Below are 27,748 nucleotides of genomic sequence, written 5' to 3' on the forward strand. Positions count from 1 at the left end.
GATTAATGGAAAAGGCAATAGTAAATGCATTAGAAATATCAGCTGGTTCAAGAATGGAAAATTCTATAGTTCTTATCCCCCTTTCTGCAATGGTACTAATATTTTCATAACAAAAAATTGCTTAGAAATGTTAACTATCATATAATATTATTGTATAACAGTCTACATTAAAATGATACTAATTTGGTGGAGACTCCATTAAACTTCTACAGTTTCTCAACAAATACCTACAAACTTTCATTTATGCATTCTAAAACCTAAAGAAGAGGAGAGTCCAGTTAAACCAGCATTGTCTGTTGGGTTTGTCCAGTACCTAAATCTATGTTGAATTATTCCTCTCAAACTCTATATCTAAATGAACCGCCAAACACTTTGTAATCTATTTTTCTAGAATGCTTCTTTTATTTGTATTATTTCCCCTTGATAGTTACCTCAGACCCATAAAGATACAATCTCCATCTAAAAACTCCAGCCTACATTGCACTGTAAGATTAACCTTCAGACTCCCTAACTTATGCTCCAGTTGCAACCTAAATGTGTCTCAAATACAGCTGACATTGCTTTATTTTATGTCCCAGTGCAAACTGTTCACATCTATGCAATACTTTCCAGTTAACCTGGAATCTCCTGTGCTTTTGTTTTATGTCTTCCCATTTCCTCCCGGTTTCTATTCCATACCCCATCTTCTACATGCTTAAGCCGGCCCCTGGAATATTCAGAAGTTCCACTGAGCATTTAGGCAGCTGTGAGGGAGAGACCTTGAGAATCCTGGACACCAGGGGACCACAGCTAGCTGGCAAAGATATTCTTTGGCAGCCTTGGTTTGGAAACACTTCACAGGCTGTTTCCTGTGAGCTGGGCAGAGATTGCTCTTTTGGAAGCCTCCCTCCTAGTCAGCTGCTTGTTGGCTGGCCTCTGTGCAGAAGTATGATCCTTCAAAAGAAGGCAGTAGAAGTTTGCTTGGGAATCATTTGTTAAAGATGAGAATGGTTGTGATTTTGTGAATTCAAATCCTAAGACCCACCAACTTCCTATTCTTCTTCCTTCAAACATACGGTATGAATAAAGAGACAAGTAAGTTTAATGATTTAACTAACTTTATTTATCTTCTCTCTTCCCCCCCCCAAAAACCCCATATTTTAAAGGGGGGAAAAAGCCTTTGTTTAATTAAGCTATGGAGGTTTGACAGCATAGTTAGAATAGCTGGTGACCTAGCTAAATTCTTCAGAAGGTTTGGGCAGAGGGAGGGGCAAAAATGAGATACTGATATTTTATAGAACATAGTGGAGCTGGTTATTAGATCTTCAGAATAAAGAATTCAGTCAAATGCAAGGCTATAAATTCTTTTCGTGAACATATACTCTAAAAGCCTAAGAAAGTCTCAGGGAACCTGCTGATTGTTCAAGCTCTATGCAAGAAACATTTTTTTGCACCGTCTTTCTAATAGTAAGATAAAAATGATGGCTTAAAGAAGACAGAATGAAAGATGTTGGTGGATGACCTCTTGTGTATAGGGGATGCTTCAGGAACATTGCAAACTGGGCCTTCTGAAGTATGTCACTACTTCCTTTCCACATGTTCACAGCAGGAGCCCAAGCAGCCAAGCTGGACCCCTCCTTGTTTCGGGGCAGACAGAGGTCAATGTGACTCAGGATAGAAAATTGCCAATGGGAAAGTGAAAACAGACCTAACTGAATGGATTGCAAAAACTGAAGGAAATCACATCAAAGCTCATGAGGCTGACAGAGTGACCCACAGAATGTATAAAGTTCACCACTTTCTCATTGGCATATTAGGTGCAATTCAGAGCAAAGTGTCAGTCCATGAAAATCGCATGACTTGGACCTCTAATGCTTTGCTTTCCACAAAAATGGAATGTTCTGCAAACTCTGCATTTTCTTCCCTGTTATATTTGATGTCTCTAGGGAGAAATGTCAATGAGTATATTGTTAGAGAATGTTTTTGGTAAAAAACGATCAGAAATCTGGAGCAAGTGTTTGTTTATTTTTCTTAATATACTTTTTAAAGGCTCTACCATAGACTAAGCTCAAGAAAATTGGTAGTGTCTTGGGAACACATTAAAAATGGGTTATGCATACAGCCCCACTCAGAAAGCCCCAAAATCAATTGATCAAATATAGGTGGGTCTATTCCTGGATACAGACACACACACACACACACACACACACACACACACACACACACAGTCCTTATGCCAATATCATAGTCTTAATTACCATAGCTTTATAGTAAATTCTCTTTTTTCCTTTATTCAAAATTATATTGGCTATTTTAGATCTTTTGCATTTCCATATAAATTTTACAGTCTACTTGTCAATTTCTACCAAAAAAAAAAAGCCTTCTGGAATTTTAATTAGCTTAACACTGAAACCATAGACCAATTAGTGAAGAAATGACAGTTTAACAATATATGGTCATCCAACGCAGAAATATGGTATATCTCTACATTTACATGTAATTTCTCTCAGCAATGTTTCCTATTAGCTTTTAGTATACAGAACCTGCACATATTTTTAATTTTTTTTTCTCTAAATATGTTGGGTTTTTTTATGCTACTATGAATGGTATTGCTTTCAATTTTTTTGTAAGTGATTATTGCTACTATATAGTTATTTTTTGTATCAGTGTTATAAACTGCAATCTGTCAAAATGCACTCACTAGTTATAAAAGCTTTGTTTTGTAGATTCATTAAGATTTTCTGTATACATGATCTTATTATCTGAAAACAAAGTTTTACTTTTTTTGTTCCAAATGGTATAGTTTTTCCTTATTCTTATATTTTTACTTAGGCTACCTTTAGTACAATGTTTAATAGTTGTAATGAACATCAATATATTTGCCTTGTTTCTGATTTTAGGAGGAGATGGAAGGTCATTCAATCTTTCACTGGTAAGTCTAATGTTAGCTGTATAATTTTGTTGTGGACACTATAAGTTGAGAAAATTCCCTTCTATGTCTACTTAATCATGGATGGGTATCGAATTGTATTGAATGCTTTTTCTACATGTGTTTGGATAACCATATTTTATCTTTATTCTGATAAAACAGTGAATTATATTGATTTATTATGAAAAGCTAAACCAAATTTCAGTTCCTGAATTAATCCTATGACTGCCTTTAACTTGACAAAAAAAAAAAAATTGAGGATTGTTGCATTGATATTCATGAGAGGTATTGGTTTAAAGTTTTTTCTTTTTCTTTTTCCTCTGGTTTTACTTTTTTTTTTTTATCAGGTGGTGCTGGTCTAATTAAATGAAGTACAAAATGTTCACTTATTTCCTTATTTTCCAAAAGACTTTGTGTTAGATTGGTATTCTTTCTTCCTTTAATGTCTAGCAGAATTATGTAAAGTCATCCAGGACTGGAGTTTTCATTGTTCAGATATTTCAGATTACCAATTCAATTTCTTTAACTTAAATAGAGTTATTCAGATTTGCTATTTATTCTTGTGTATGTTTTGTTGATTTGTTTTACCAGTAATTTGTGCATTTCATCTATGTTTAATTTGCATACAACTTTTCATTATATTCCCTTATTATTCTCTTTTCTCTTTTTAAAGATTTATTTCTTTATTTTAGAGAAAGAGAGAGCACAGGGATTAAACTATTGGGACTTCACAAAAATAAAAAGCTTTTGCACAGTGAAGGAAATAATCAACAAAACTAAAAAGCAACCTACTGATTGGGAGAAGGTATTCGCAAATGACATATCTAATAAAGAGGTAGTATCCAAAATATATAAAGAACTTACAAAACTCAACACCCAAAAACAAATAATCCAGTTAAAAAAGGGGGTAGAAGTTATGAACAGACATTTTTCCATAGAAGACATACAGACGGCCAACAGACACATGAAAAGATGCTCAACATCACTGATCATCAGGGAAATACAAATCAAAACTACAATGAGATATCATTTCACACCTGTCAGAATGGCTAAAATCAACAACACGAGAAACAACAGGTTTTGGTAAGGATGGGGAACCCTCTTGCATTGTTAGTGGGAATGAAAACTGGTGCAGCCACTTTGGAAAATAGTATGAAGGTTCCTCGAAAAGTTAAAAATAGAACTACCCTATGATCCAGCAATTGCAATACTAGGTATTTACCCAAAGGATACAAAAATACTAATTCAAAGGGATAAACACACCCCAATGTTTATAGCAGCATTATCAACAATAGCCAAATTATGGAGTGAGCCCAACTGTCCATCGACTGATGAATAGATAAAGAAAATGTGGTGTATATATACAATGGAATAACAAAGAATGAAATCTTGACATTTATAACGATGTGGATGGAGCTAAAGAGTATTATGCTAAGCGAAATAAGTCAGTCAGAGGAAGACAAATACCATATGGTTTCACTCTTGTGGAATTTAAGAAACAAAACAGATGAACATAATGGGGGAAAAACAGGAAAACCAAGAAAGAGACTCTTAACTGTAGAGAACAAACTGATGGCTATTAGAGGGGAGTTGGGGGGGGGGATGGGTGAAATAGGTGATGGGAACTAAGGAGGGTACTATTGATGAACAGTGGGTATTGTATGTAAGTGTTGAATCACTAAATTCTACACCTGAAACTAATATTACACTGTATATTAACTAACTGAAATTTAAATAAAAACTTGGAAGAAAAATAAAAAAATAAAATTACTAACTATATTAATTGCAAATTATTAAAATTTCAGTTCTTTTATGTTTTTTTGAACCTTTTAATGGTTCAGCATATATCTGGGTGAAAGTTTCATATGCACTTGAAAGAGTATGCATTATTATTTGTTGTGTTCCTTCTTCTATATATGTATGTTAATTAAATCAAGTTGGTTGAAAGTACTGTTCAGGTCATCTCTGTCTTCTGACAGAGATGGTGGATTCTTTAAATTCTGTCAGTTTTTGCTACATCTATCCTAGGTCATTTCCCCTGTTTTGAAGTCTACTAAGTTTGATATTAATACAGTCATTTTTAACTTTCTTATGTTTGTACATTCTGAGTAAATGGTATATCTCTTTTCATTCTTTTTACTTTAATCTGTCTGATTTTCTTTTACATGTCATATAGATCTATTTTTGTGTATAATAATCTCTGCCTTTTAAAATAGTATGTTTGTACCATTTATAGTTAAAATAATTATCAGTATGATTGTTGCTTTTAAATCTACCATTTGCAATTCATGTGTTAATTGCTTATCTGCACTTTATCCAATATTCCTCTTTACTTGCTTCTTTATGATTATTTGTGTATATTTTAAGATTTCACTTTATCTTCACTATTGATTGATTGATGATTGATTTTTTGGATAGTCAGGTTTATATTAAGCTTCTGTACCTTATTACAGTCTATTTTCAAATAATATTATACAACTTCATATGGTATACTTGCAAAAATATACTTTTTGGACAGAAGCACATACATACTATAGATATAGTCTGCCCTTGAAAGACTTATTATTAAAGAGCTGTGCTTTGGCCCACATAGGCTTGGTGTCTTAGGGTAGGGAATTCCAGGCTTATTCTCTGAGTACCCTTCTCTGAGTACTCTCTGAGAGGTATTTGGAGACTGGTCTGGATTAAGGGAGGTGCGGGTGAGTGTATCCTCTTGACCCTGCAGACTTTCACCCCATGGAAAGGGCAATAGCTAGAGGAAGACTGCAGTAAGACCTTCTAAGTTTCAAGGCCCAGGGTCTATGGGCAATATTATCTCTTAATATTGACTATGCTCTTCAGCATTATGTCCTTAGGAATTAATTAATCTCTTAATCAGAGCTTCTAATTTGAGATAGATTTGGAAATAATTTCTTTCAGAATTAAACTCAAAGTGAAAAAGCAGAGTGGGAAAGAAGAAAAGGATAAAAGTCAAGGAAATTACACAAAGTGGTGAAAATATTTGAGTTTTCACTGACTGACAATTTCTCTGAATTTATTGCTAAGGTAGTATAATTAACTAATTCATAAACTCATAGAATTATTCTGGTCACTAACCAAATTTTATGATACTTTTCTCTTCTTTAGATCTTCCCCCTCTTTTCAAGACCGTGCTTCCCATGGGCCTAAATTCCTATTTTCACAAATTTCTGTACATCTTTAAATGTCTAAATATTTTCCCCAAATTGAGGCTGTTTCTACTACCATTGAAAAAATTGAATTTTAATAATTATATTCTGTTTAATTTTATAACCAATTTATGTATAAGTAATGACATCAATACTTAGGAAAAGAGAACTCAATTGATCTGTACTAACATATTAAATTGAGCTTTCACACACACACACACACACACACACACACACACACACACACCCCATAGTTAAAACCAATGATTACTTCAAAGAAAATGTTAAAGGTTTTTTTCCTCCTTAGTTAAATGGGACTATGCTATCCAAAGGGGGACTGCTTCTCTTTTTTAAACCATGAGGACAATTTTGGCCTAATCATATCTTAAACATTTATTAAGGTGTCACATCAGGATAGATTGTGTACCTAATATTAAAAAGCTCTGTTCTGTCCTCAAAGAGCTAACTTTCTAAAAGTTAAAAGACAGAGAAATAACATAAATGTGGATAGGCATGGATTCAAACTCAGTAGAAACTATCCTTATTATAGTTTCTTTTTTTGATCTCTCCCTAATTATGTACAAATAGACTTTTGGCATGTGAAATTATGTCATTGTTTAAATTGGCAGTTTGGGAAATTGGCTTGACCTGACTCCATCTCTTTTAGCCTGAGGGATAGTCTCATCTTGTGTGGCCTTCCCATCAGGAAAGTATCTCAGACAGGAGGCCAGAGCCTGGCCTGTGACCTATAGCACAGGAACTTTCCAGAGGCAGCTTTGAGATAAACCCATCTCCAACGGCTGGAATATTAATTGATTCAAACTGACATGAATTTGCTGGAGTCCAGTGGCTTGCAAGCTTCGTAGTAGAGAGAAAAAAAAAAACCCAAACTTGTTCAATCTGTACTATAGCATGATTGCTAAGCATTCTTGCTAACAATGTTTTAGAAGTTATACTTAAAATGTTGATGAAATGTGCAAAGAATACAAAAGGTTAAGTTAGCTCTGGTGGGAGAGAAACAATGGGGAGAAAACCACCTAGGTATAATGATGTGACATATAGCCTTCACTGTATTCTCCCTATGCACAGAAAGGGGAATGCCTTCTAATGCCTTGTGAGAAGTTTTGGTAAGAGGAAAAAAGTTTCTGAGATGTGATAGTGGCCTCTCCCCAGCATAAATTGATCATGAAATTATTTACATTGATCTCCTCAAGTATAATGTGCCTAGAAATGATGCAAACACTGTTCTCCATGCTCATGTCCCTTTGAATTGGTCTGAATTAAACCTCTAACTGAACTAAGGGCTGGTATGTATTTTCCAGTTCATGCTTTTAATAAAACCTTGATCTATTTGTTGTTGGAACAAAAGGAAAACATAAGCTTCATGTCAGAGGGCCTGAATGTGAGGCTCTATGAAGAGAATGACTGAAAGAAAAGTTAAAAGTAGGAGTATAAAACCTAGAAGGGAGAAAATTATTTCTATTTTTTGGGGTAACCATTAGATAATTACATCTGTGTGAGCTTATGAGCAGAAACTGAAAACATTCCCATTAAAATCTTTGTGAGTTTGGTTCACCAGTAGCATTGTTTTAAGTGTCCAAAAAGAATGTGTAGCACAAAGATGGCAGGAAGGTGCTCCACAATGCAGGATAGAATACTGTCTGGCTCTAATGCATTGAGTTTCCAGAAAATATAGCAACACTCTGGCATTTCTTGGTTATAAAGAATCCATGGCAACAATGGCCATGGAAATTTTTGTGGAAAATGAGGCAGAGATACTAATTTCTTGCCAAATATCTATGTGTTCCTCACGTTATCAAGTCTCATTACAATTAAGTGAGACTATATGACTACTTCTAATCAAAGCTCTGTGAGCAGAAGTGACCTCTGGGCCAAAGCATTCAAGAACCAATACAAGTCCTTCCAGTATTTCTTTCTCTGCTTTAATGACCCTTCAGGTCACTTACTGAGTTGGAAACATGGTAAGATGGTGGAACCTCTGTTACACTGGATCTCCAAGTTACATTTTGGAGCAAAGTTCTAAGCTGACCCAGGATGGTTGTCAGGTCCTCAGAGAACTTCGCATGATCCTCGAGTAAGAATGAGCTTTAATGGCTTGATGGAGAGCAGGTGGTTTTCCTGGTTTTAAAATTTCTACAAAAGGAATAAAGCTATAAATATTTTTTATGTTCTATTCTTTTCATTGCATATTCTAAGATTCACCCATGTTGTATGTAGCTGTATTTAGTATTCTTTGATATGACTATGTCACAATTTTATTCATCCTGCTGATGATAGACCTTGGTTTTCAGTTTGTTTAAAGCATTATGAACATTTGACAAAATATGGCAAGAATTTAAATATATAGGAACTAAAACTAAAACCAAAAATTTGGAACAATATTTTATTGTAGTTTCCTCATAGATTTGTTACTGAATCTGGACTAAGAATATTTCCAAATCATTAGTGAAGGGATGGAATAGAGCAATTTTAAAACTTGTATGGATCCTAGAAATCATGAAGTCAAATACTTTATTAATTAATAGATGAGGAAACAGAGGTCCAGAGAAGATTTTACTTAGTCACAATGACGTAATTACAGACAGAGCCAAGGATGAAAGCCAGCTCTCCAACTCTGGTAACTTAACTTTTCATGTTGTCAAATTTCTCCACTCACACCGGTCTCCATCAGTGGTAAAGTGGTAAAGGCCATAAGGAAACTTCCTGTTACTCTACCTGTAGGAATCAGTCCATATCCAAAAGTGGCTAAAAAACATTGGCGCTAGGACACCTGGGTGGCTCAGCTGTTAAGCGTCTGCCTTCGGCTCAGGTCATGATCCCAGGGTCCTGGGATCAGGCCCCACATTGGGCTCCCTGCTTGGCAGGAAGCCTGCTTCTCCCTCTCACACTCCCCTTTCTTGTGTTCCTTCTCTTGCGGTCTCTCTCTGTCAAATATATAAATAAATAAATCTTTTTAAAAAAATTGGCACTATATTTTGAAAAAAAGTTTTTTTTTTTGTTTTGGGTATCCATTTACCACAAGAGATATGGCACCAAAAATACTTGAGGAAATCCTTTTTGGATTTTAGATGTAGAAGATTTATTATAAAGCTATAAGATAATGTTATTTTGCTTTTAAATTTAAAAAAAATGTTTTTATTGTATCTTTCTAAGTCATTTGCTGTTTAAGGAATAAAACAAATAAAACCAAAATGGTTTGCTCAATATCATATAAAAAGTTGGCCATTAACTGGAAAGCAAAATCAAAGTTTTTTTGTTTTTTTTCAAAGGAAGAGAATGCACAGGAACAAAAGTCATTCCAGAAGAAACATTCTGGGTGGCATACTGGAGAAGACTCTCTGTAAAGGTCTGTGCAATTTAAAAAAAAAAAAAAAAGATAACTTTCTTACTAACAGTTTGAAATTTCAACATTTTTAGAAAGAAAAATTTAAAATGTTCTGCCACTTACACTAAAGTTCTGGAACAAGAAAGTTGATTATATCAATGTAAATGCCATGACTTGAGATAAATAAGACATTCATTAGATTATTTCTGCACTCTCTGCACTAAAGTATATAACTTGATACTCAGTATTGACCATGATGTTCATCTTGTCCTTTTTAGTATGACACAGATAGCAAGACGATGTGTATGTAAATCAGCAGAGAAGGAGAGAGATAAAGAAGAAAATAAACACATCTATAGAAATCTATAGGTGTCAATGGGCAAGTTGCTGGCAAAAGCCGAAGATATAAGGAGCTTAGCTAGTGGATCTTTTTCCTCAAAAATGTTTTCACTATGTGTCTCTAGGCAGTGTTGACATTTTTATATTCTACTATATGTATGTTTTTTCTTCATTTGGTTTTACTTTGGCTTACTTCTAAATAAAATTCCATTTCCTTTCAATTCTGATCTTGAAGTTAGACTTGCCAAATAAAAATGTTCTTCTCTGTTTTATTTCCCAAAACAACCTGAGATATAGGGAAGAACAGAAGTTTTACCTTTCTTGAAACCTGCCATATTCACTTGCAATGCAAATTTTTAAACTTTTTATAGTTAATCAACTTCTGTATCATCATCATTACCAAACTACATGGCTAGAATCTATTGGGTACTCATTTGTGTTATATGATTTGACCTCCTGCATTAAAATGCCTATTTTAGCAATGATTCAGATTTTACCTAGATGACTGAAATATGCATAATGCTTTCAGTTGTCCCTGTACTACTGGTGCCACTGAAATACTGCCACTAAATATTGAAATAAATAGAAGAAAATATCTCACCAGTAAGCTTGAACTCACCAACACATGACGCTAGTCTTATCCCACAAGTCAGCTAAACATTAGCCTTGTAGAGACAGGAAGGATAGAAGAAAATAAGAATATAATTTGTGATTCAATGTAAACGGTCACATTTTAAGGGAATACATTATTTGTGAATGTGAAAAAAGAAGTATACAATCTAATGTATGCTTTTATATTCTTTGAATGAATATCTAGTGCTGAAATCCTAAAAATACTTGAGAAATGTTGATATCCTCATAAAATAAGGCTTGTGCTAGAATAACCAGGAAGAAAAGGTGTAGCAAGAAAAGTGACATTGAGTTCTGCTGTCACTAAAGGTATTTTCCACAGAGATTAAGTGATATACATAAAAGTGTATGACACCAATCAGGCAAACTGTAAATGTACGGTAGTTTTACAGAATGTGATTTCTGCCCAGTGGGGGCCCTAAATCAAAAGAGTTTTTGGAGTAGAATGGTCCACAGCTGCAGTAGTGCTCTGTTATCTGAAAGACAAAACTAAAACAAACAAACAAACAAACAAAAACAAAAAACAAAAACACCAGATAATTCAGTAGTATAAAAAAGACCTGAACAGAACTAATTCTACTGAAAAGGCTATTAACTAGTGTAAAGGCATTTCATTATATGCCTCTTCTGTCAGGTGGCACTTCTGTATAAAATGGTTTGACAGCATAGTAGGTGTTCATGAAAAATGAAGAGAAAAACTATATTACTATGACTAGAGAAGGAACAAACAGTGGTTTAAGTTTCAGCTTTCAGGAATATGTTAAATCTTCCATGAGATATACGTATTTTTTACTCTTCCTCAAAACAATTAAATACTTTGAGTAAAATATAAACTGTTTAGTTAAAGTGTTAATGACTTTTAGACACATTAATAGCTATTATAAGAGCTGAAAATACAAAATCTAGGAAGAGATCTTGACACCCAGACAAGCTGAAGATGGGTTTTAATCCCAAATTTGTAACAAATTTGGTTTCTTACAAAACCATCAGGATGTCATACCTCTGATATGATTGACCTCAGATGGGAGGACCAATGGCCTATTCCTCTGGTTTGCTGTTAGAAGAATTGGCTTCCTCGCAGAGTTTCATCTGTAGCTTCACCCTCCAAAAACAAATAAACTCAATCTCTATGGTCCTCCCTCCTGCCCCAGTTAAACTCTTCAGACCCTGCCCCATTTTGAAAGCTTTGAAGTTCAAAGGTGCGTTCTGGCATTGTCTCTTGTTTGCAGAGACCCAACAGAATTTAAGTCCTTTTAACTAATTAACTACTTACTTCCTATCTCCACCCTTAGAGCAACAAGATAGCTTAATATTGGCTCAAGAAAACAGCGTTTTATTGCTTCTACAGAGTTGCCACCTAATTGAGTAATGTGGATAAACTTAAAAATGGAACTATCATATAAACAACATTTGCTAAGAGAGTAGAACTTAAATGTTGTCACCCCCTTCTGAACAAAACAGAGCAAGATAATATGTGAGGGGGATAGATGTACATCAAATCACCATGATGCAACCTAAAGTATCTTACAATTGTATTTGTCAATTATGCCTTAATATAGCTAAAAAATTATTAAATGATTAAATTAAACTAATAAAATGGCCTAGAGCTCTCTCATCTCTTGAGGGTACCTCTTCAGGACACTTAAAGAATAATTCAAAAAGCACTGCTTATAAAGGGATAGGAAAAAAGAATGTTTTTAAAAGGTGCAGGTAGCTGCTGACTTACAAATTTAAAATGTGTTGCCAAGAGAAAAAATGTGTGAAAATAAAAAGTTAATGCATAGCAGATGACTTCTTCTTCTTCTTCTTCTTCTTCTTCTTCTTCTTCTTCCTCCTTCTCCTTCCCCTTCCCCTTCCCCTTCCCCTCCTCCTCCTCCTCCTCCTCCTCCTCCTTTCTTCTTTTCTCTTTTAAATCTTTCTCCTCCCTATATTTCCTCCAACTATGGAAAAACTCCTCTAATGAGATAGCCTTCTCCCTCCCTATGTTTACTGGACATTTCTTGTATTTTGGCAGCATAGGACCTGACCTCCTTCTGGAGTTTGTGGAGTCCTCTACTTTGTGCCATGGTGAGCAGCATAGATGGCCTCTAACCTAATAGCCAGACAGGTCAGATGCTTGCTTCCCAAGCTTCTCAGGGCTAGAGTACAGTCCTTGGGAGCAGCCTGATATACTCTCTCCATCTCAGAATAAGATGTAAGATGTTCATAACCCAGAGAAGTAGGTGTGGTGGAGAAGCTACCATAGTGGAGACAAGAGCAGTTCAGAAATGTCATGTTCCCCCAAGTTCACTATTTCTTCCATAACTTCAACAATGAATTCTTTCCTGATGGCCAAAGGGGCTCCTGGATGATTTCCCCAGCTATAAGGGTCATGAGATTGTCAGCAGTCTCGTGAGCATTTAATGCGCTGTGCTGAAGGAAACTTCTAGCACATGTCTGGGAGTTGAAGTCCTTGACCACTAATGTAATTTACCTGCTGTGCATACAGAGGCAAATTACCTAGTATCATATGTAAACTGAGGGAAATAGTATCTAGTTCACTATTGTGTGGGATTAGATAACTCATGTAGAGTACCTGGCATAAAGTTAGTCTGTAATAAATAGTAGCTATCATTGTCATTGTTACAATTTCTAATACTAACTCTGTGACTATTTCCATTACTATTCTACTTTGCCTCTTCTAGCTTGTGAACTGTCAGCCCTCATGTCCAGTTCCCTCAATTAAGCAGCAGCTAGTCACCTCTAACAACAAAGTCCCCATTGTCGCCCTCTGTTTTTGTCTCCAGCCAAACACTTTCTGTCATTTTTTTCTTCTTCAAATATGAAGATTTATGTGAATGTACATGTAAATATATCTTCCAGAATATAAATATGTGATGGTGACATTAGTGGTACTTTTATTCTTTTCTTCCTAATTCTTGAATGATCGGGTTTTTTTAAATAACAACTTCATATTACTTTAATAAACAGAGAAAGTAATAAAGCTATTTTAAATTATATCTTCTTGACATATAATGTTATTCCATCTTCATTTCTAATAGATATGATACTTTGGAATAAAGTGTACCCTTCCTTTGTTATATTCCTATTTTTATTTTTGTCCAAACAATTCCACATAATATGTGGTAATAGTCATGAGATTCTATGTACTACTTGGTTACAATTCATACTCCCACTGATTATATTTCTCTTATCTTATACTGCGATATATATATTTCAGTATGAATCCTGAAAAATATATTTCTCAGGATTCATGGCTTCCAAAAATGTTAATTCTTTAATGCATTTATCTTCTTATATTACTTCCCATGTCGTTTCTTTCTCATCTTTTAGAAGATGTTGGTCATAAGAACTGATTCCTAACTTACAACAGTGTCAAAATCTAGTCATGCCTCCTGGGTTACTGCCTAATTGAGAAATGATCATATAAAGCTAGTGCTTTCTCAAGATCATACAAGAAAATAGCACACAATTCCATAGGAATTACAATCCAAGGAAGAACATAAAAATATTAAACACCTCATAGGGAGTTATCTGATGGTTATAACCCAATTCTTGGTTGCTCCACCATATTTAGGTCTTCCCTCTTCTATAAAGATCCCTCCTTCAAATTTCCCTTGAAGGAATCCCATTCCCTATTTACACAGGTTGGTGTGAGTCTGAAACCACTCACTTCCTACCCTCAGGAAATCTGTGGATCCTATAATCCAGTAGTATATAGAGCCCAAATTCTGAGTTATTCATCTCAGAAAGACTGAAGAGTTGGAGAATGAGGATGAATTAATTACAGAATGGAATATAGCATTCCAAAATCTGTGAGTTGCAAGCATGTCTCCTTATTCTTCCTGATAATCCATATGGATAAAAAATACACATCCACAAACATCTTTCTAGGATAAACATTAATTCTTAGAAATACTAGACTATAAATCCTTATTAAAATAGAGAAATATTTTACTAACTACAAACATAATTAGTAACAATTGCCCCTGGACTTGATGATACAATGTACAGGAGTAAAAGTTTTCCTTTGGTTTATCCGTTTTCAGATTATGCTCATGAGCCTATCACTATGTAAGAAACAGACAATTCCAGTGACTTCTAACTTTAATGACTATAGGCCAGCCCAAAAGCTACATTCTATAAACCCTAGTGATTTTCTGCAGGAAGACTTTTTATCCTGACTGGCAATGATTTGGTAAAGAAATAACTGAGCTTGGATGGATTACTTTGAGGAGTTCTTTCAGAAATCCTTAATGAACTTAACCTTCTAGAGGCTCCAGTGGTAGCTTACTTTCCTACCCTCTTATGTCCTCCTTCACTAATAGTGCTTACTGGGATTCCCCAATCAAATGATACACTTGCTCTTGAATCCTTGTCTTGGGATCTGCTTCTGGGGATTGCAAGCTAAGACAGTGGTCATCCTTCTCTTTTCAGATAGATCAGAAGCTTTCAAATTAAACTCACTATATATTTGGGCCAGGTCAGATTCTTGGGCAGGGTGAATTTCTCTAGTTTCTGAATGGGAAAAAAGCCAGTGTGATGACCCATTATTCTCCTGAGTGAGAGATGGAGCTATTGTTCATGTGGTTAAGAAAAGATTAATCTTCTAGCAATTAAAATCTTAAAATAAAAAAAAAATTACTGCTAGATTAATTTTATGGCTACCCAGTTAGTTTTTTATGGGTTGTTTGAATAATCCAAGAATGTAGAGCAATACATTTAGCCACAATATTTTATTTTACTTTTTAAAGATTCTATTTATTTATTTGAGAGAGAGAGAGAGCACAAGCAAGCAGTGGGAGGGACAGAGGCAAAGGGAGAAGCAGACTCCCTGCTGAGCAAGGAGCCCAATGCTCCATCCCAGGACCATGGGATCATGAACTGAGCCAAATGCAGATGCTTAACCAACTAAGCCACCCAGGCACCCCTAGCCATAATATTTTAGCCAACGCTTTTTCTAATAACTAGACTTTAAGTCATGTATGCATCATCATTCAAATATAAATAAATTACACTCCTTACACTAAAACAGAGCATGGTAATTTCCATAAATTCTAATGAACTTTATGCTAGCTGGTCAACTATTCTTGCAGCCCTCTTACCTCGTGGGAGTAGTACAGCATATGGAGCACAAGTCTGGGACTAACATGGTTGGAGTTTAAATCCTGAGTCTATGCATTCTCATTTTAACTTCATATAATATTCTGAAATACTGCTTCAGGTACCTCATGCAGAAGAGGTTCCTATTACATAAATGGAGCTGTTGTCATTAATGATGTGGTATATTTAAGTAGTTGGTCTAGCTCCTGGCACATAACATAATTCCTCAATCATTGTTGAGCATTATGATTATTGAAGTAGACTCATTCTTCAATTGGAATAAAGAAGGAAATACAACACTTAATTGCTAAAGGGTCTCTCACTTTCCTGCTCAAGATTTCCCAATGCCAAAAGCTTCCTTCTTTTCTTCTCTTCTTATATTATTAATCCCCATGTGGAACAGTGGAGTGGGTAGCAATCATCAGATAGGTAAATCTTGGCAGGCTTTTTGGAGCATTCTGAATATTCATTCAATGTGATTCAATGTGAATTCATTCAATATTCAAAAACAATGTGCCTCCTGAACAGATGTGAGATTTACATGGCGCTGCTTTCACTTTTTCATTTCCCATGTTTTTCTTCCTCCAAGGGCCACAGGCATCCTTGACTTAGCCCGTGCTCTTCTTTTTTTCCATAATATGCTATGTTTAGTCATAGCCAGTACTAGGCTTTCATCTAAACCATGAGGCATGGCCAAAGAGATGATGGAAATAAAACCGATTCACTAAAGCAAAGAGGAAAGCAAGGTCAACATGTCCCAGTTTTGTGGGAAAATAGGGAAATAAAGTGTGGTCATACTGTGCTTCTCTATTAAAGTATTGGTGTTTAATTAAAACCTGAATCAAAAATTAGATTTCTCTCTGTTCCCCACTTTACTCTTCATATCTTATCAATGGTGAGTGTTGACCACTGTCAGCTGCTAGAACTGTAAGATATATAGTATACACCATATAGATAGATATAGGCAACTCTCTCCAACATCCTGTAATAGATTTGAACAAAAGGAAGAAAAAATGACAGATTTATCAAAGTCCTGATAGGATGGTAATTGAGGATAATTTTTAAAGCTCTATTTACATAAGAGTCAGGAGAATTAATGTAAACCAGCAAAAGATAGTGTATTCATCTGGAGAAATGGGAAGAGGAGATCATTGTTTGTTTATTTGTTTTGGTTTTTATTTTTTAACTAATTGAATATCTGTAAGAGATCATACATGTTAAAAGGTTTATTCCTCCATGAAACAATATAGTTAAAATAGCAATCTAATCTTGTGCTCGCTTCAGCAGCACTTATACTAAAATAGCAATCTAATCTTAAAGGTGCATAGCTATGTCCTCCTTTGTGTTCCCACTGAACTATATACTCAGCTCTATCCCTTATGACATTATCTAAGTGTCCCCACTACCTAGCAAGTTCATCCGAAATTATTATTATTAGTCACAAATGTGCTCCTTTCACCATCTCAGGTACAAAAGAGAACAAATTTTTTAAAAAATCTTGGAAATAAATACTCACACTTTATAAGTTTGACAAACAGTAAGGAGAAGTAAAAAGTAGGGACTTTGATTAGGCAACTATGCTAGATGTTTGTCAAATTTCCATTCTATTGTTTGTTACGATTATGATTTTTCACTCTAGAACTGTTAGTGATCTCTCTGAATTCTGAGCAGAGTCATGGTGAGCTATTACACTGTTATAGTGTAACAACATATATTTTTACTAAGGTTACATTGCCATTATAAAATGGACAATGGAATCATTTCCTCCACAGGGGCAATGGACTTCCCTTCTTTAAGATAAGGATTGGCACTAGGCATGCCCTTCCTGAACCTTAGAACCCAACTCTGTTTTTCAGCAAGTCTGGAAAGAAATTTATTACTTGATATGGGAGTTGAGAGATTCAGTCCCCTTCTGTTTATCATTAAAACTGTATTAGGGACTTCATCCCTCTTGTTCAAAGGATTCTGCTCCCCTCTTGCACAGCCCGTCAAAATTTTCTGTACACAGAGCTGTCACATTGTTCTAATAATGCATGTACATTACAGGAAACTGGCAACATTAAGTATTTACAGGGTGAGGAGATCAGAGAGAGATTGCCAAAATGCCCGGAGTTCAGCCAAGAGCCCAAAGGATAGTACAGTAGGTGATGTTTTCTACTCTTTTTGTCTGCAGAAGATCAGAAGTGGCTATTAGATTTTTTTCAAAGTAGCATTTTAAATAATGCTGCTTCCTAAAGGATCCTACTTCTGTTGTAAGTTACAGGAAGAAATAAATTCCAGTTGACTCCTTCAACAAAAAGCTGTGACTGGGTATGCTACAATGTATTTCAATCTTCAAAGAAAGCTGTAAGAGCAAAATGCTTTGCCTGTATTTAGTAAAACCTACTACAATTGTTAGGGATTTATGTTCTGAGAGTTTTCAAAGGAAATGCATTCATTTCAGAGCAGTTGGTTGAAATGACTAATTTTCAGTTGCTTTTCCTAATTTCATTTTCATTTGATTTATCTGAGAGTTTAGGGGAAATGAACTATTTCACATCAATTAATTTTCCAGACAATTATAGCAGAACTGTTTATTTTATTTTATTTTAAAGATTTTATTTATCTGAGAGAAAGAGAGAGCACAAGCCAGGTTGGGGGGGGGGCACGCAGACGCAGAGGAACTAGCCGACGTCCCAATGAGTGGAGAGCCTGACTCAGGGCTCGATCCCAGGACTCTGAGATCATGATCTGAGCCATAGTCAGATGTTTAACTGACTGAACCACGCAGGTGCCCCACAGAACTGTTTATTTTTGTCACACTGGGAAAGATTTTAAACTTTATTTAAAAATGGTCCATGTGGATCAAGTTTATCATTTTAACACCCGTTGATTCTGCTGTTGTGTGGGACAGTGATGTCTTATCCCCCTGTATTCTTGGCACTTGCTGCTATACATGGCACATCCATCTACTCAGTCAGTCACAGCTCAGTGCCTGCTTTACACTGGGGTAGCATGGCTAAACACAGTCTCTCCCTTCACTGAGTTTATTATTTAGAAGGCATTCAACACATATGTATTAAATTAGTGAATATTAATTAATAACACATATCCCCTGGCTTATTGTCTCTCCTTACAGGCATAGGAAGAATACACATATTGCTACTTAACAGCAATCCTTCCCAATTGTTTTGGACTATCCCCACGGGAGTCTTCCGTGTACTTGGAAATATGTCTGCTTATGTTCTTCCCTTTTATAATTGTAAGACCTAATAACTGTTCTAATATACGTTAATTCACTTATGTTGTCCTCATGACAACTTTACCAAGAGCTGCAAAATAAAATGTGGAAGAAAAAACTTTCCTCCATCTTGATTTCTACTTGGTTAGTTGATCCTAGAAACACCAATGTTTCATGAAACTGCTCGTGAAAACAGATGATTTGGGTTCTGCTTTTAAACCCCTCCCTCTACGAGGGCTGGTGAACAAGCTAGCAGGCCAGGAGTTGGAGAGAGTTACCATGTCATTCTCTTCCATCATCCACCTCTCCTTTCTCCCCATACACATTCGCTCTGATTGTTCTGCTTTTTCTAGCAATCAAAATCAAAAGCTCTTATTTGTATCAACTTGCACATAGATATTGAGGAGGTCCCACCAGCCAGGAAGAGAACTCCTGTTTGTGCTGAGCTAGGACAACTGTTGAACCGTTTTGAGCATTAAGGGCTATTTCAAAATATACATTCATACCGCTTCTCATTAACTGCTTTAATCAACCTTGGGATGGGAAGGCAGGTAACTAAGCAACTAAGCAATTGGTTTCCTAGGGCTGATGTAACAATACCACTAACCAGATGCCTGAAGACAACAGAATTTATTCTCTCACAGTTTGGGAGGCCAGAAGTTCAAAATCAAAGTGTCAGCAGCATTGGTTTCTTGTCAGATGCTTAGAAGAGAATCTCATATCTCTTTCCTAGCTGCGGTGATTGCTGGATTCCTGGAATTCCTTGGCTCATGAACATATCACTCTAGGTGTATGGAACAAGGAGTTATCCTAATGGTTGAATGGGGAGTATTTGGCTTAATCAAAAATAATTGATATAAATGCCGCATAATGTTTGATTTTCAAAGAAATACAATACAATGAGATACAGAGCACAATACAGCCCAAATAAGTATAACCATCACTTAAAGCTCCTTTATATCATTCAGAGAGATGAGGATGCAGAGAAAGGGGAACCCTCGTACACTGTTGGTGGGAATGCAAATTGGTGCAGCCACTCTGGAAAACAGTATGGAGGTTCCTCAAAAAGTTAAAAATAGAACTACCCTATGATCCAGCACTTGCACTATTGGGTATTTATCCAAAGGATACAAAAATATTAATTTGAAGGGACACATGCACCCCAATCTTTATAGCAGCATTATCAACTAGAGCCAAATGATGGAAAGAACCCAAATGTCCATCAACTGATAAATGGATAAAAAAGAAGTGGTGTATATATACACAACAGAATGTTACTCAGCCATAGCAAAGAATGAAGTCTTGCCATTTGCAATGATGTGGATGGAGCTAGAGAGTATTATGCTAAGTTAAATAAGACAGTCAGAGAAAGATAAATACCATATGATTTCACTCATTATGTGGAATTTAAGAAACATAACAGATGAACATAGAGAAAAAAAGAAAGAGAGGCAAACCAGAAACAGACTTTAAACTATAGAGAACAAATTGAGGGTTACTGGAGAGTAGGTGGGTGGGAGGGATGGGTTAAATCGGTGATGGGGATTAAGGAGGACACTTGTGATGAGCACTGGGTGTTATATGTAAGTGATGAGTCACTAAATTCTACACCTGAAACTAATATTATATTGTATGTTAACTAACTGGAATTAAAATAAAAACTTGAAAAAAAATCATTCGGAGAGCTGGTTGGCTATTTCAGTGTCCTACAGTTAGTATTATGAGCTTATTGCTGTTCTGTAAAAATATTAATAATTAATACTATATATAGTACTTAATCACATGCTAGTCAATAATCTAAGCATTTTATGAATATTAGCTCATTTAATCCTTTCAAGAATTCTATTAATGTAGATACAATAATTATCTCTATTTTAGAGATGAGAAAACTAAGCACAGATGTACTACGTGACTTGTCTGAAGTCACAAGCTGAGAAGTGGCAAAGTCAGGATTTGAACCCATGTAGGCTGGTTCTGGAAGTCATGCTCCCACTCTTGTTCTACATTGCCATGTTAAGGGGTGGGGGTAGGGTCTCTGCATATTTTAAATCACACTCTACAGAATATAAACTGTGTGCTCCATTGATCCTTGAAGACTAGTTGGCAGTCTGTCATATTGACAAAGACAGGGTGAAAATTATCTAGGGAGTATAAAAATAACATAGCTGGAATTCATATTTTACTCAGTCAACCAGTCTTTATGAAGCAGCTTCTAGGTTCTAGGCACTCTCTTATGTATTACTGATACAATGGTAAGTGAAATACAGCCCTTGCTCATGGTGGGGGGCACAGGAATGTAAATAGCTATATCACATACCATCTGTGAGGGCTCAAAAGCACAGCATTGTCAGAGGAAAACATCTCACCATGATGCCTCTGAATTGGTCACAAATTAATATAAATAATCAAACTCCTTAGATGTCAAGCAATGTATGTTAATGCAGTTTCTGGACTCCATTGCAGGACATTCTGAATGTCAACTCATTCATTTAAATACTTGTTTTGAAAAACCTGCCAGCTCATCTGGGATCTGCAGACAGTGCAGGGCATGACTCTCAGTCTGAGAAATGCTTGCTTGCATTTATGTACCTTGCCTCAGCATATCTGATGAAGGGAACCCACTGCTTTGTTGATCAATGACAGGAGTTTAGCATTTCATCATAAGCCATGAGTTTAAAATTTGGGGCAAGAATTAATTCAGGATCACCAATTAGGGACTTCTGCGGCCTCAATGATTTGATTATTAATCAGGGTTTATCAGGAGTGGGTCATTGCACTAAGCACTTTGCATGCATCATCTCATTTAATCTTCACAGCTTCCCAATGAGGTAAACATTCGTAATTATCTCTATTTTATAGATGAGAAAATGAGGTTTAAAGTTTGCCTGAGGAGTGGCTCATAGGAGGTGGCAAAGTCAGGACTTAACTCCAGCTCTATCAAAGTGTAAGGCTCATGCATGTCCTTAACTACCATGTCATCCTGCCTCTGTTTCATTCAAAAAGCACCACTGAAGAGCTTCACCACAATTTGCATCTACAGAGTGGAACCCTCAGAGTACGTTGTGGAGACAGGTGGTCCCACAGCTCTTGATTATAAACAGTAAAGCCCTCCATATCCAATGGCTATTCTCCCTTCCACTTGTGACATTTGAACATTTGAACAGTGTTTAACAGTGCAGATGAATATGCTTACATTCATTCCATCATTCTAACAAATATCTTGTCTTAAACAAAGGTAAGACCTCAGCATGGAATTTATCTGGGCCCTCTAGCCTGCCAGGAAGCCAGCAGACCTTAATGACATTACTGTTAGCTACTGTTTCATTTGAAGGTCACCACTGTCAACTCAGAAGTGAACATTGGACAGGGGGAAAATAAAGGACAAGGTAAGTGGATGTTTAATTACAAGTAGAACTGGCACATTAGGTCAGAAGAACTTGAAGTTGTTAGTGAAGTCATAACTTTTAAGCTATCATCTAAATTTTGTTCCACTCTCGGAGAAATACAATTTAGTAAGGCATAATTTATAGATTATTAAGTTTTCAGTAAATGCATAATATTGTAGTTCAAAGTAAAACAGTGTTTTATGTAGAGACTATGTTTATGAGGATATTAAATTGACAGAAAGCCATTATTAAAAGTATTAAGATGATAAGATACCTCTGTGAGGTACATGGAGACTCTGTACTTAAATACTCATCCATTCATTCATTCAGCCAGTCAGTCAGTCATTCTTTCCAAAATAGTATTAGACATTTCATTAACAGAGTAGCAATAAAAATAACAAATAATATTAAAATTTTAAAAAAATTTTAGATGGTTTGTGGATTTTAAGATAGACTTTAAAATGTTCCTTTTACTTAAAATTAAAAGGAATTGAGGGGCTGTACTGAAAGTCAGTTACCATGATAAAAATTAGTATCCAAACTTAAGCCAATCAATTAACTTCTCTAAGCCTCAATTTCCTCATCTGTAAAGTGAAATGTTGGACTAGAAAACTCCTAAAGTCTTCTCAGGTATAAAATCTCATGGTTCATTCACAGATCTTCCATTTATTTGCCTAAGGATAAAATCAATCTCTCTAGAATTAATCTCAAGAAGCCAAGTAGTCAGAGAAATTTTATAGGCAATGAATATACATGATTTGAAAGAGAACTGAACTGTGAATATATTGAGAGGAGAGGGTACAGTGGAGATTCTAGTATGGATAAAGAACATGGGCTAGAGGATGTTGCCTCTAGATTGGAGACTGACCTGTGGACAATAGGAAGTTACTACACATTTGTGAGCAGACGACTAATAGTGGCACTATTTGGGTTTCATGCAAAAGGAATAAATACCATTGAAGAGCTGACCAATTTGAAGTGTTTGGGGAACAGTTTAGTTATCATTTAACTTTTCAAACACTAGAGCCATCACAGACAAAAAAGAAAAGAAGGAAGGAAGGAAGGGAAGAGATTGGATTTTGAAGGAGAAAAATATCCAGATAGATGAAATAACCATTCTACATATTTACCTAAGCGATCTACATAGTTTATTGCCATGTATAATCATGCCTGGAGGCCAGTAACACTGCAGATAGGAATATATACTTTCATGGTTAGATACCTGAGTTACAGCCCCAGCACCCTCTGGCAGATGTCTACAAAATAAACTCTTTCTCTCTCTCTCTCTTTTTTAAGATTTGTTTATTTAGAGAGAATGAGCGGGAGGAGTGGCAGAGGGAGAGAGAGAATCTCAGACTCCCCACTGAATGTGGAGCCCAACATGGGGCTCAATCCCACGACCGTGATCTCATGACCTGAACCCAAATCAAGAGTCAGTCACTCAACTGACTGAGCCACCCAGGCGGCCCTGTATCTAAACTTTCTTAATAACAATATCCTTTTCTGTAAAGTGAGGATGATAATACTACATCCCTTTTAGGATTGCCATGAGGTTTAAATAAAATAATACTGTAAAGTATACAGCTAGTACTTGACATGTGCCCTATAAATGCTACCAACAACAATAATAATAACTGTTGTTATTATTACTAATAATATTATCATTGCTTGAGCAAATGTTAAACAAATATGACAAATAACAGAGATATCCAAAAGCCATATATGAGTAAAAGGGTGCTTGGCATTAAACCCAATTTTCCTTGAAATGAGTAGTTAGGAGTTGAAGAAGTTTGCTTTGAAGTAAGTGACATTTGGTGGGTGATAAATTCAGATTTAAATGTGATTTTAGAAGCAGGACAAACCAAAGCTCAAGGGTTGTATTGGTTAGTGCATCACATGAAATCAATGTCTCCTTAGTTCCTTTTGTACGTTCAGAATTTTAACCACTTATACCTTTCAGCATGTTGAGAAACACTGTTGTAATGAGAAAAAAATTGTATTAAAGTTGGGAGTTTTGTGAAATTTCCTTCTCTGGGCTTGAGCTGTTGTTGTTGTTTTTTTAAATTTAGAATCAATTAGCCAACATATAGTACATCATTGGTTTCAGATATAGTTAGTGTTCATTAATTCATCAGTTGCATATAATATCCAGTGTTTGATCACATTATGTGCTTTGAGTTTTTGAAAACATGAGTTCTATGGTTCTTTGAGTTCTAAAGAGCTATGGTCTTCTGACCTAAATCACTGATGTATCTTTCTAAAGCTAAAATTGGCTTGGAGAATTCAGCCATGTTATATCAGAGCAAACCAAGGTCCTGATACTTTATATCATGAATTTAAACATGCTAAGTTTAAAAGAAACAACATGACCCTATGCAAAACTACAGCAAAATAAATAACCAAAAAAAAAAAAAGAAACAAAGAATGAAAAAGACAGAAAGCAGAAAGAAAAGCGTTTAGTATAATTCAAAGAGCTTTTTTTTTTTTTTTTGTATAGCCACACAGCTGTTTGTATATAAAGAAGCAGACAGGCATTACAAACACAAAGAACTTTGAGAATATAGTAGGTGAGCTGCTCATTAAAATTCTGCTGACAAACTCCCTGTCACCAGCAGACATCAAAATAAAGGAACTAATGTGAACACTGATTCCAATGAAATATGGAACTGATCTAAATAGTGATAGGAAAATGTACACAGATTATAAATTCTATAAGCCAAGACAATGCAAAAATAATGTAGTGATAAATACACATTAAAAGGTTTAAGTCTCTTCTTTGCTTACTGGGAATTAATAGATACTATCCTAGGTTGATAAAGCAAGAAACTGAAGTTTATACACTGTATAAAATTAATAATATAACTGCCAGGAAATAAAACTCATGATTGATATAATAGAGAAATCTATATTCTGCTAACAGAGAATATGCATTTTAAGCAGCCCCCTTCCCCCAAATATAAATAATATGGAATACTTTTTCTGATTACAATGCATCAAAAGTAGAGAATAACATAGAGACTAAAATATTTCCAAGGACATTTTCCATTCTGCAAAAACAAAGCAAAATAAACCAAAACAAAATTTATCCCAAAGAAGGAAAAATATCCCCATGGTCCTTTTTCTATAGAAGACCTGGAAGACAATGTAAGCTTAATAAAGTAGACCTCAAAAGTGAGTGACAAAATACAGAATGAGGTTTTTTTTTTTTTAAAAAGGAGACTACGAATTTCCTTATTATCAAAGTCTTACATTAGTGTTATATATTTGTTAGAATTGATGAGTCAATATAGATACTCTATTATTACTAAAGTCTATGGTTTACATCAGGGTTCACTCTTTGTGTTACACAATTCTGTGGGTTTTGACAGATGCAAAATGTCATGTATCCACCATTAGAGTGTCATACAGAATAATTTCACTGTTCTAAAATACTCCATGTTCCACCTGTTCTTCTTTCTCAAATATCCCTCAATCCCTGGCAACCACTGACCCTTTTACTATCTCTATATTTTTTCATTTGCCAAAATGTCATCTAATTGAAATCATACAGAATGCAGCCTTTTCAGATTGGCTTCTGTCACATAGTAATATGCATTTAAGCTTCCTCCATGTCTTTATAGCTCATTTCTTTTTAGCGCTGAGTAATATTCCATTGTCTGGGTATTTATTCAGTTTGCTTATTCGTTTAACTATTGAAGAACATCTGGTTGCTTTTAAGTTTTGGCAATAATGAATAAAGCTGCTACAAATATTATTGTACAAGTTTTTTATGTGGACATAATTCTTCAATGCATTTGGGTAAATACCTAGTAGTACAATTTTGGGTGATATGGTAATAGTATGCTTTGTAAGAAACTTCCAAACTGTCTATCAAAGCAGCTGTACCATTTTGCATCCTCACCAGCAATGAATGAGATCTCCTGTTGCTCACATCCCTGTCAACATTTGGTGTTGTCGGTGTTTTGAATTTTAGCCATTCTAATAGGTATGTAGTAGTATCTTACTGTTGTTATCTGCACTTCCTAATAACATATGATACTGAAAAACTTTTATATGATTATTTGCCATCTGTACATCTTCTTTAGTGAGGTGTCTCTTCAGATATTTTATACATTTTGTAATTCAGCTGTTTCTTTTTGTTTCTGTTTCCAGGAAAATTCATCATCTTTCATGCTGGCTCATTTTGTTGTTTTCAAAGGTGTCCCCTCTCTCTTCTAATTGTCCTCAAAGGCACTTAGAATAATCTCTTCAATAGGTTTGTCCTTTAGGAAAACAACTGCCAGGAAGAAATTTATCTTTGAAAAAAGGCATGGGGCTTGGGGAATAGCAGTAAGATTTTTCATTTTATAATCTAATCTACAATTGATTTTTCCCCCATATGCATATAATTATTTTTAGTTTACAAGTAAATAGGTAAGTTAAGAAACAAAACTGCTATGATGACCAAAAAAACCCACATAAATTATAAGAAGCCAATCGCAGAAAACCTTACTCTTCTCTAATGTGATTTCTCATTTACTGCTCACCTTGTCAACTGTTGCCAAATGAGAACATCACAAAAGAGAAGGTAAAGAACTAAAAACGAAAAGAAAAATCAATTAGATTTTGAAGCGGAAATGGTAATTTAAAAATACAGAGGTAGAAGATTTATGTAATATACAGTGAGCCTCCTACTGAGCTTCTCACCTGAACCCTCAGATAGTCAAGCTGACTTCTAGTAGCTGACCACGTGGAAGTTTTTGATGTCCCACTAAGGTTGGAAAAACATGGGAGAGGATATTAAAAGAAGAGGATGTTTTATTAGTTCCTGGTTTCAGTCCTAACAAATTATTGGCTAAGGTAAAAATAAAATGCTTTTCATTCATACTGAATTAAACAACCAAATACTCCTGTGTATTTCATAGAATATAATTAAAGAGAAATTTTAACCCAACCGTGAATTCTCAATGCTGTCCCTGACTGTGAGGTGGTCTAACTTTTCCTTGAATCAAGATTCAGTGTAGAAATGAAAATATCTCTGCACTTGGGGACTGCAGAAGCTGCTGTTGGGAATAAGTTAGGGTGTACATCTTCCTAGTTAGTTGCTTTTAAACTTCCAGAATGATAAACCAAAAGGATAAACAGAAGGCACAATTCCAAACGGCTGCTGCGAAAACACCAAATATTTCTCTTCTTGTCCCTCTATCTCTCATTTTAAGAGCCAAGCATAAAAAAGAAAAGAAAAGAATGAAAAAGAAAAAGGGAAAAAAAAGAAAGAAAAGAAAAGAAACAAACATGCAAACAAAACAACTACAGCAAATCCCCAAACCTTCCAATGACTTGTATGTATCTGTCAACAATCTCATCTTGGAAGAAAAACAGAAGAAAGCTTAGAACTCCACCATTTTAGAAGGGTAAAAGAAGAAAACACTGTGTCCCTTTTTGGAAAGTTCCTTTCCAACATCTTGAGAGCTATTCCAAATAAAATGCATGTTGTTTGCTTTTTAGCAGAAAACCTCTACCAAAATATTGCATGTAATGGTAGAATTGCTTCTCCCTCATTTTTAATTAAACAAATAATAAATAATGTTCTGAGCTGGTTATGCCAAGACCTTATTATTTTGAGATTAGGGAGCAAGTTCCAAATGAAGTAGTTTCAGTGATATAGCT

The 27,748-nt window shown here is 35.3% G+C and overlaps 1 long non-coding RNA gene across 1 annotated transcript; it reads left to right on the forward strand.

Moving 5' to 3' along the window:
- Positions 1–759: 759 nt before the first annotated feature.
- On the forward strand, positions 760–27,451 carry LOC103664664. Its single transcript, XR_569111.1, has 6 exons — positions 760–1,074; positions 2,880–2,911; positions 9,366–9,442; positions 21,949–22,099; positions 26,004–26,084; positions 26,252–27,451. It is a non-coding gene; the product is annotated as an uncharacterized LOC103664664 (long non-coding RNA).
- Positions 27,452–27,748: the final 297 nt, after the last annotated feature.

Source organism: Ursus maritimus, unplaced genomic scaffold (assembly GCF_017311325.1).
Source record: "Ursus maritimus isolate PB19 unplaced genomic scaffold, ASM1731132v1 scaffold_15, whole genome shotgun sequence".
NCBI classification, from domain to species: Eukaryota; Metazoa; Chordata; class Mammalia; order Carnivora; family Ursidae; genus Ursus; species Ursus maritimus.